This window comes from Centroberyx gerrardi, chromosome 15 (assembly GCF_048128805.1).
Source record: "Centroberyx gerrardi isolate f3 chromosome 15, fCenGer3.hap1.cur.20231027, whole genome shotgun sequence".
Lineage (NCBI taxonomy): Eukaryota > Metazoa > Chordata > Actinopteri > Beryciformes > Berycidae > Centroberyx > Centroberyx gerrardi.
Window position 1 is genome coordinate 29233443 of NC_136011.1, and position 10439 is coordinate 29243881.

Below are 10439 nucleotides of genomic sequence, written 5' to 3' on the forward strand. Positions count from 1 at the left end.
TATAAGTAGAAGAAGAAGAAGGAGGAGAAGGAGGAGAAGAAGAAGAAGACGAAGAAGGAGAAGAACAGGAAGAAGTAGGAGAAGGAGACGAAAGAGAAGAAGAAGCAGGAGAAGGTGAAGGAGAAGAAAAAGGAGGCAAAGAAGGAGGAGAAGGAGAAGAAGAAGTAGAAGGAGAAGCAGAAGAAAAATGATAAGTAGAAGAAGGAGGAGAAGAAGAAGAAGAAGTAGGAGAAGGAGATGAAGAAGAAGAAGAAAAAGGAGAAGGAGAAGAAGAAGCAGGAGAAGGTGAAGGAGAAGAAAAAGGAGGCAAAGAAGGAGAAGGAGAAGATGTAGGAGAAGAAGAAGTAGGAGAAGGAGAAGCAGAAGAAAAATGATAAGTAGAAGAAGGAGGAGAAGAAGAAGAAGAAGAAGGAGAAGAACAGGAAGAAGAAGTAGGAGGAGACGAAGAAGAAGGAGAAGAAAAAGGAGAAGAAGAAGTAGGAGGAGGAGAAGCAGAAGATGGAGAAGAAGAAGGAGAACAGGAAGAAGAAGTAGGAGAAGGAGAAGAAGAAGAAGAAGAAGAAGAAGAAGAAGAAGAAGGTAATACAAACAAACTGCCTCATATTCATGTGTGCAGTGTTGTGATGTTTCTCACCGCGCAGACGAAGCAGGTGTCGTGCCAGGTGTGACCCAGAGCCTCGATGAACTTATCACCGGCTTCAACAGGGAAGTCACAGCCATGACACTTGGTGCTGAACAGTGCAATGTAATCTGAGAGAGAGAGAGAGAGAGAGAGAGAGAGAGAGAGAGAGAGAGAGAGAGAGAGAGAGAGAGAGAGAAAGAGAGAGAGAGATTCTTAAATCTTAGGACTTGCTAATATTAAATAATCCCTGGAAGGTCACATACTGTACTCATATACTATACGTTAACAAACCTAACAGCCAGGTGATGCTTGCTCTTTGGTCCACTGGACAGAAAATGTGGAAGCTTGTATGATAAGACAATTTACTGCAATAAATTATTTTCTTTTACATCAACCTTTTACATCAATAATTTTGAAAGCCGGCTGTTGGGATCAGTCAGCTGGAGTTTGTAATAAAAGATGTAGTGAAAAAAGATTTTCCTCAGTCAGTCATCAGAGCAAGACATATAATCATGTATCAATTTGATTAACAAAATTATAGATTTTCACATTATGGACTCTGAAATACGCAGCTGTGCACTTTAAAGGTCCCTTATAGGAATTCAAATTTTCTACATATGTATATACATACTGTATATGATCAAAGAAGAAACAATAAAACAACAACAATGAGGAATGTTAAAATTAGACTTTGTTTGAGTGGTTAAATTAAATGGATAAAGTTATTACATTTTCAAAACTTTTTTCCAGTCAGTTTCAGTCTAACTCCAGAAAACGCATCACAGCTGGACTCGGTCCTGATTGGCTCTCTCACTACAGAATGACTGAAATCCGTCCAATCAGGGTCCAGTTTGCAGCATTTGAACTGGAAAGCCTCTGCTCAGCAGGTTAGAGGAGCCGCTGCTGTCGGCCAATCAGGAGCCAGTATTGTGACGACTGAGTCTTCAAAGTCATTCTTTTAAAGCTGCACTAAGCGATTTCCCGACCACTAGAGGGTGACAGAAACTGCAACACAGTTGTAAATAAACCACAGCAAAGCTGCTGGACTACGGAGGCCCCAGAGGACAAACCTAGCGAAGGTCCGTACATAAATGCTATTAGCTAAGCTAAACATACCTACGGAGAAGTGTCGCTGGCTACCAGTCTCGCTTTGCCAGATTTTTATCTCACTGAAGGTTACATGTCCCACAATGACAAGTGAAGACTTTACTTATCGATTCCACCATTACGAGAAGTTTTTTTGGAAAGGGAGCAGGAGAGTGCCGCTTTGAAACAGCGAGGGAGGAGCCAAGCTAGTTTTAAAAAAATGGAAAGCTACTGAATGGAGGGGAAGAGCTTTGAGTCAGTCCAGGTTTTGACAACAAGGTTTAGAAAAGAGGTGAAAACAGCAACACAGCTGCTGCTGTGTGGATATTGGTTTATATCGTTACGTCTCTCCACACAGCACACATTAGTTTCAGGATTGGTCATAGGGTCTGAAATTGTTTATTGCAGGTTTAACTAAACTACATTTATTTGAAAATGTACTGTAATAAACTACATGTATTTCTAACATTTGGAAACTCCGCTCTGCCTAAGGAAGCCAGACACGGTGTTTCCTCCAAATCATCTGCTGTCCATTCACCTTGCAGCATCTCCCACTGACTCTGACCTTGTCGGTGTGTAAAAGCGGGCGGTGTGAGCGGTGTGAGCGGTGTGAGCGGCGTGAGCGGCGTGAGCGGCGTGAGCGCTGCCTCACCTTTCTCGCAGTACGGCTCTCCGTCCTCCATGTGGAACAGGCTGTTTCCAAAGGCTTTGCCGCAGGCTGCGCACACGAAGCAGGTGGTGTGCCATGTCTGCCGCAGGGCGTGCATCACCTCCTGCACAACACACAGCGGGACAACAGGGTGGACAGGGGATGAGCGGCTGTGTGTGTGTGTGTGTGTGTGTATGTGTCCTGCAGTAAGAGATATCCAAGGCAATGCTTTTTGTGTCCTTAAATGTCCGTAAACCATGTTGAACTTACAATTATGAACTTGTTAAATCGCTTTTTGGGTCTGAGTTTCCATTGGCCCTGTTGGAATGTACTACTGCAAACTGAAAGGTACAAGCTCGACTACGGTGATGATGATGATGATGATGATGAAATTTATTTAGAGAAACTTGGTACAATTAAGTAACTGACTAAATTTTGATCAGAATCGATCAGCATGAGACCCAGGTTGAAAATAACCCGAATTATCCTTTAAATTTGACTCGGCGGATATAAATTTAGCACTGAAAATGCATCTGTGTGTGTGTGTGTGTGTTTGTGGGCGTGTACGGGACGCATGCCGTCTCACCCCCATGATCTTGGTGCTGCAGCGAGCGCAGGTCGGGGCGAAGAACTCTCCGTAGCAGTTCTCACAGTAGACGTTGTTCTGCTCCTCCACGAAGCTGACGTCAGCCAGAGACATGTGGCAGTAGTGGCAGTTAAACTCCTCGGGGTGCCAGGATCGCCCCAGGGCCACCAGGAAGGGGCCCCTGACCAGGACAACCAATAGGGATGGGACGATTTATCGAAATTCAGTATATCGCAATACAAAATGTGACGTATCGTGGGTAGAAAAATGAATGGTGATATTAACTCCATTTTATTCTGCTGTAGTAATCACATATGAGGCGCTTGACCATCACAGTTTCACAAGCTCTCCATCCAAATTATATTATTTGCGTTTTGTAATGACGATTTTGAAATTGTTGTTTACATTCTAGTGATCCAATGCCATTGCTAGAAAGATCGAATCAAAGAAATCCTCATTATTGTGCAGTTAAAATGATAAGCATAGATAGAGATGATATAGCATGGTAAAGATAAAAAAAATGGATAATAATATAAAAAAAATAGAAGAAGCAATTGAAAAAAGTGTCTGCTGTTACCTGATGACGTTGTTGCAGAATCCACAGAGCGGGGCGCGGCCGCTGGCGGCGAACCTCTCCGCCCTCTGGGCCACGCCCCTCGCCACGGGAGCGAAGGGGGCGGGGCTGGGGTTGAAGGGGGCGGGGCTGGGGTTGAACGCGGCGGGGCTAGGGCCCGCGGGCGGAGCCGGAGAGGGGTTGGGGATGTAGGCCGGGGGCGGAGGGGCGGCCTGGGGGAGGGGCTGGACCTTCATGGAGGTGGTGGTGGTCTTGCTGGGGTCGAACTTGTCAGCGAAGGTGTTGTCGGTCACCCAGGGCGGCCGGTTGGAGGAACCTCCCGGGGCGGGAGGCTGGGCCGGGGCCGGGGCCGGGGCCGGCGCCGGGCGCTGGGGTTGGACCGGAGCGGGAGCCGGGGCTGCGAGGCAAGGAGAAGCATTACTGGCAGCGGTTATCAACTCTGTAATCTGGCGTGCCACACCTCAACGACAGAGGACTGGAGAAATTCCCGTCATACAGCGTGGGATTTCACTGAGTTCACCGAGTCGAAGGCAGCATGGATTGGTTGGCACTGAGTTTGAAATAGGATTCTCGCACAAGCCGCCAGATACACCGCTTCTGGTTTTAGCTACAATGCTAGCTACATCGCCAAGTAAATGTGAGTTACTATACAAACTCTTTGGGTAGCCTACATTAAACAAGCGAGATAAGAATGGATACAAATTTTGTGGATGTAATGACAGCCGCTGCACATCTTTAAACCTCGCCTGAATATAGTTTTGTTTCGTTAGCTAGCTACATCGTTTAAACCTTGCCTGTGTAAAGTTTTGTTTGTTAGCTAGCTATATTGTTTAAACCTCGCCTGTGTAAAGTTTTGTTTCGTTAGCTAGCTAAATGTAGCAATTTCCTTGTTGTTCCTACGACAGTAAACAAGTGAGCACCAGTGTCAGGCTCCGCCCACAGCTCCGCCCTTGTGAAATTTGGCTGGTTTGAATGATGACGGCCCACAGCGTTGAGGGAGATTATTGCGAGATTATTGACCATGTGACCCAAGAGTCTGCAGGTTTTTCATTTCAACTAAATACTACACCAGCTGCTTCACTGGTTAGTTCATCCCCTCTGGTTGAAGTTGTGCTAATCAATTAAAATCCATTGCTTTGCTAAATGAGTCTGCTGGCTAGTTAGCTAGCTAACAGTTTGTTCAGGTTAACTGAGCTGACTCTTCTCAAGCTACAACTCAGAGTGTTTTGGAGTAGAGACTAGGGCTAAAGACAAGACAGTTTACTGTGTCACAGTAACCAAATCCACCTTATCACACTATTCACTTTTACTGAGAACGTTACTGACTGGATCTACAGCATTGTACACTGTAAAACAGACAATTCTACAATGTTCTTCCACGTTGGGCCCAGCTGTAGTTGCGAGGAGATTGGTGATGCAACTGCACAATCTACCTGATGAAGATGAGTGAGTAGTCAGGGTGGAGACCAGGTGACATCTTACCTGGCTGGGTGGGGTAGATGCAGGCGGTGCTGACCACCTTGGGAGGGGCGGGGCCAAGAGGGATCTGGATGGAGCTCTGCTGCATGGGCGGGGCTTGCTGCATGGGCGGCTGCTGGTACTGCTGCATGGGAGGCTGCTGGTACTGCTGCATGGGAGGCTGCTGCATGGGAGGCTGCTGGTACTGCTGCATGGGAGGCTGCTGCATGGGAGGCTGCTGGTACTGCTGCATGGGAGGCTGCTGGTACTGCTGCGGGATTGGCTGGTACTGCTGTGGGGGCGGGCCTTGTGGCATGGGCGGAGCCTGGTACATGGCAGGAGCCTGACCGTATTGGCTAGAGAGGGATGAGAAAATGTTGATGGGTGTCACTGTTTCCTAGCTGCATGCATGAGTTTCTACACCGCTAAACCTGAGCAACTTTGACTTACTTTTTTTGTAAATGCTGGACCAAGTTGTAAAATGGTGCAAACATGGTTAGATCCATGAGACAGAAGTCTAGCCTTCTTCTTCTTTGCTATCAAACCTTGGATCCTGACTGGAAATCTTCTTCTGGAACTCTAAATGTGCACACACACTTACCTGAGTCTCCTCCACGTCACCAGACACCTTCTACACACAAGTTAGCGTGAGTTTTAATAAACCACACCCACAGAGAGAGAAGAGCAGAAAACCAGCCTGGCATCAGAGGGACAGTGTTAGCACAGAGAGCCTCAGTTATGGCAGTCAGAGAGATTCATGGTTATATCACCCCCCAAAAACACCTTCAACTTCAGCAAAGAACAGCAGGTTTTATAAGGAAATGTCAGAGGAAGTACAGATGAAGAAGGAGGGATTCAGTGTGTTATTCAGGAGGTTATGTCGTGTTATTGTGGAAGTACAGTGGATATGTGGCCCTGCGCAGCTCAATGGGTGGAGCAAGGTACTAACACCGCCAGGGTTAGGGGTTCAATTCCCTCCCATGCTAGTATGTTCGCTCATGGTACTGCACAGTGCTTCAGAAGAAGAAGTGTCCATCGAACAGCGGATGATAATGTGTTACAGCGCTAAAGCGGAGGCAGAAGCGACCTGGCTTCCTGTGGCTCTACCTGGCGGCCGCAGGTTTGTGCTGGAGGCGGTAGCCAGCGGCCGGCTGTGGCTTCCGGCTGTAGATGTGGATTCAACAGAGACAACAACACCAGAGTCACCATGATGTGTGCATCCTGAGGCCAGGTACACCTATACCTGCAGGGTGTGCGCTGCCCAACACAGTTCTCCTCACATACTGCTGCTGCTGCTGCTTGTATTTCCAGTTCGGCCTTTTTGCCCAAGGTGCAAGATGCAGGCACCAGGAACCAAATTCAGTGCATTTTTGTATTTGGTTTGTTTAGGTTCACACTGCCGTACAAGCAAACCAAACAAAAGTCACATGGACTCAAAAGTAGCTTGTTTACTGGACAGAGTTTTGGCAACCTGTCATCCTGCCAGGTTAGAGATTTTGGCAGTGGAAGGATCACAACAAATCCAATTCCAGTCCCTGTAACTTTAGCTAAGCATGGTGGTCTCTTCTTCTGTGGTGTTCATACCAGTTAAGAACACATGAAGAAACAGCTGAATATGAGCATCAGTCCAGACTTCATTTTAGTTCTGCTAGGCTTTCCAAGCATGAGGAACCGCATCCACCTCCTTCTACCCATAAACCCTTGGGTTTTGGGGTGGTTTCCTGTAGTTGATGCAGATTATGATCACCGAGGATCAGGCGTCTCGGTGCCGTTATTTGGTGCCACCCGAGTTCAGATGGCATTGTTCTCACCTGGCCAAACAAACCAAACTAAATGAACACTGCAGAGTTCATGCCGGGTGTGAATGCTCCTGAAACTGACAGCTGTGTTTCCATCCAAGCATTTTTCTGCTTATGATGTGTTGAAAAAATAAAAATTACACTCGCTTGATGCAGAAAACGTTTCTGTTGATAAATAAGTTGAGAAGCAATGGAAACATTTTGTCAAAAGTGGCTTTGGACATTCTTAATTGTCTATAAAATCTCTCCACCGCAACATCCCAGGAAGGTGCCCATCATGGTTGTGTGACCATTAGTCAGTGCATTCAGATATTACCAAGTGCATTTCTTTGTTTTTGTCTTCAAACAGCATGAAATATGCCAAACATTAGCTGACACCAAAGAACAATAACAACTTGCCCAATACTACTAATTTCTTGAAGGACTCAGTTTTTAGGGTGGATGTGTTTTCTGATGTAGCTTCATTCTATATGCAGGAAGCCTATTTAGTTGGTTTAACCCAGCTGATGGAAACACATATTTTGCAAAAGTTTGCTTAAAATTAGTTTGACAGTTGGATGGAAACAGAGCTGCTGTCCAAGATTTCATGACGTTGAAACTGATCCAAACCATTTCGATCGCATCGGAAAACATTAAAAACATTCCTAGGTTTTTTCAGACCAGTAGAGTGATGCACTTTCAAATCTTCACAGATCACTGATGATGTAATAGCATCAAGATCAGAGCCAATTATTTCTAATAAAACTTTTAATATTCAGAATGAACCCTCCCCTTATCACCGCTCTGTACAGCTTGGTTCAACAATCACTAGCCAGATAAATATTTAACATTTTCAGTTGTCATCATCTGAAATAGAGGAATACAGAGGGCAGCACACACACATCTGAGATATAGGTGAACTTGGATTCACTGTGATAATGTAAAACACAGACAGATACAGTATAACACACTGTAAATACCAGGATGAAGACTTCTGTAATGGGTCTGATGGGCAGAAGCCTGCAGTTCAAAGCAGATAGATTCACAACTGATTCAACTACCAGGTTTACTTCACACAAATACTCCAAACCCTGTACATCCCTTTCCTGTTGGTGTGTGTGTGTGTGTGTGTAAGTGTATGCAATAGATGTAAGTAAGGGTGTGTATGTGTTTGGTGTGTGTCTGATGGAGCAAAGTCACTGATCAGGAGCTGTAATATACATTTTTCCATGTTTTTTCCGTGTTTTTATAGACTCTTTAACCACAATATTGTCTAAAATGTATTTGTCTAAAATAGGATAATACAGTAGGTATACCTTGAATCTGATCATCACTCAACACACTACCAGCACTACATAATCCATCACCGAGCCAACAGGATTGGCAAAACCAGTTTCCAGACTAGATTATTACAAACTAGAAGTCTCTTGTCTTGTTTGATTTTCTGACAAAACAGCATGTGAAAGCAACGCTTGGAACCAGCACATGAACGCAGCAAAAAACTAAAATCGTCTAATGGTGGAAACCCCAGATCCAGATCAACACCAAAATCTAATCAGCTGATCCTGGGACCAAGAGAGATCTGTCCACCAGATTCCAGACAAACCTGTTTGTCACTTTTTGAGAATTCTTGATAACAAACAAACAAACAAACAAACAGACAAACAGACGGGTGGAAACAGAACCTCTGAAAGTAAAAGCATCACCCCATCAGTGAACTCTACGGTGAGCCGAGAGGAACAATATTTTCGAGCTGATAGAAAGCAAACCCCATTCACTTCAAATCACCTGATCAGTGGAACGGGATTGTCTTTTTTTGTGATATTCTGTTGATCCCCCAAAGGAGAAGTTCGTCTTTTCATTTGCACCTTAAAGCTGCTAGTCCAGATTTTTGTGTAAAAATAAATTTTATCAGCTTAAATCAGGAAGTGAGTCTGCAGCAGACTGATTCAATTCTGGACCAAATTAAATTCTGGGTCAGGTGGGGTCACAAGTGCTCCGTCCAGAGAAAACTGGACTCACATACACCCCCCCACACACAGGATTTCTGGGTAATGAAGTCCTAACAACTTTCAGTTATCTATCTAGTGGCAGTGGGAGATAACAGTTGTAACAAGCTTTAACTAGGAGGTCAGATTGCCTGGAGCTGGATTGCTCTAAGAATCAGTAATCCCTTAAAATAACCTTACATTAACATTAATTCACCCCTTAATTCAGGCAAAATGAAAAGAGTTATTAATGGAGGAGATCCCATCAAACCACCTTAAACACATTTTTGACTCCTTACGTTGTAATTTAATGTAAACCATGCATAAAAGGTGTAAAAAAAAAAAAATCCCTTAATTACTTGTGCCTCTGTGAATCAACCCATGAATAAATCCGTTTAAAACCCACGATACTAACCTTACTTTTTTAAAGCTATGTTATTTTTAATGGATAATTAATGTTAATGTAATAAGAAATTAAGGACATTTCAGGGATAAAATGAAGGGGTTTGGTGTTAGGTTGAGTTTTCTTGCTGCGGGACCCTTCAGCAGGACGGACCCTCCCTGTCTTCCTCCTCTCTCTGCAGTCAGGTAATCATATTGGCTCCGATGGGCTGCAGCTAATGTTGGGTAATAGCACTCTGATATTAAAAGCAAGAGGAGATTTTATTTGTTTAGCCATGAGACTCAGTCTGTTGAGGACATGAACTGACCTGCAGCAGACAGATAAACAGATTTGAGTCACATGCATCATTATAAAACGGAGGATTATTTCCAAACACTATTTATCAATTGAGGCTGTTTTGTCTGCTGCTCACTGCTGAGTTCACTGTCCGGTTGTTTTCCTGGTATTACAGGACTGAACAGACTCAACTGTGAATGTTGTTAAAGGGGCTAAACATTAAAATATCAATGTCAAATTAATATTCATACCTTGGTATAATTACCGTAAACAAATGAGAGCATGGTGGAGACGACTGGTCGCCTCTATCTCACACCGGCAGTATTGTTAGTGTTTCTCCACATGACTTCTCCACAAGACTACATTTCCCACAAGCCCCAGCACTTCCTGTCCTGGATATCCTACATATTTAGTTTTCTTTAAAATATCAAAATGATACTGGACTCTTGATTTGTTCTGACTTGACTTGCTGTTCTACATTTAGACTTGAGACTTGGCTTGACTTGGGTTCTGGTGACTTGGGACTTGACTCTGACTTGTACTTTGATGACTTGAAAAGGTTTCTAAAGTCTTGACTTGAGATCTTGTGTTTGTGTAAATGACTTAGATTGAAAGTGATGAGATTTGTTCCAGCAGACGACTGAATTTAAATTCTGTTTTCTGAATTTGTATGGAATGATTGAATTTATTGAAGTTGAAACTGATTCTAGAAATCAAACTCATGATGCTCTTACCAAGTTTTTATCCTATTAAAACCATATTGCATTGAAAAGTCCTAGATATTTAGTTTTCTTTAAGATATTAAATTGATACTGGACTCTTGATTTGTTCTGACTTGACTTGCTGTTCTACATTTAGACTTGAGACTTGACATTAATGACATGGACTTGACTTGGACTTGACTTGGAAATCTACATTTAGACTTGGGACTTGACTTGAGACTTGAGCCTCAACGCTTGAGATTGACTTGGGACTCGAGCGAAGATAACTTGTTCACACCTCTGGAAAAGCGTGGAGGA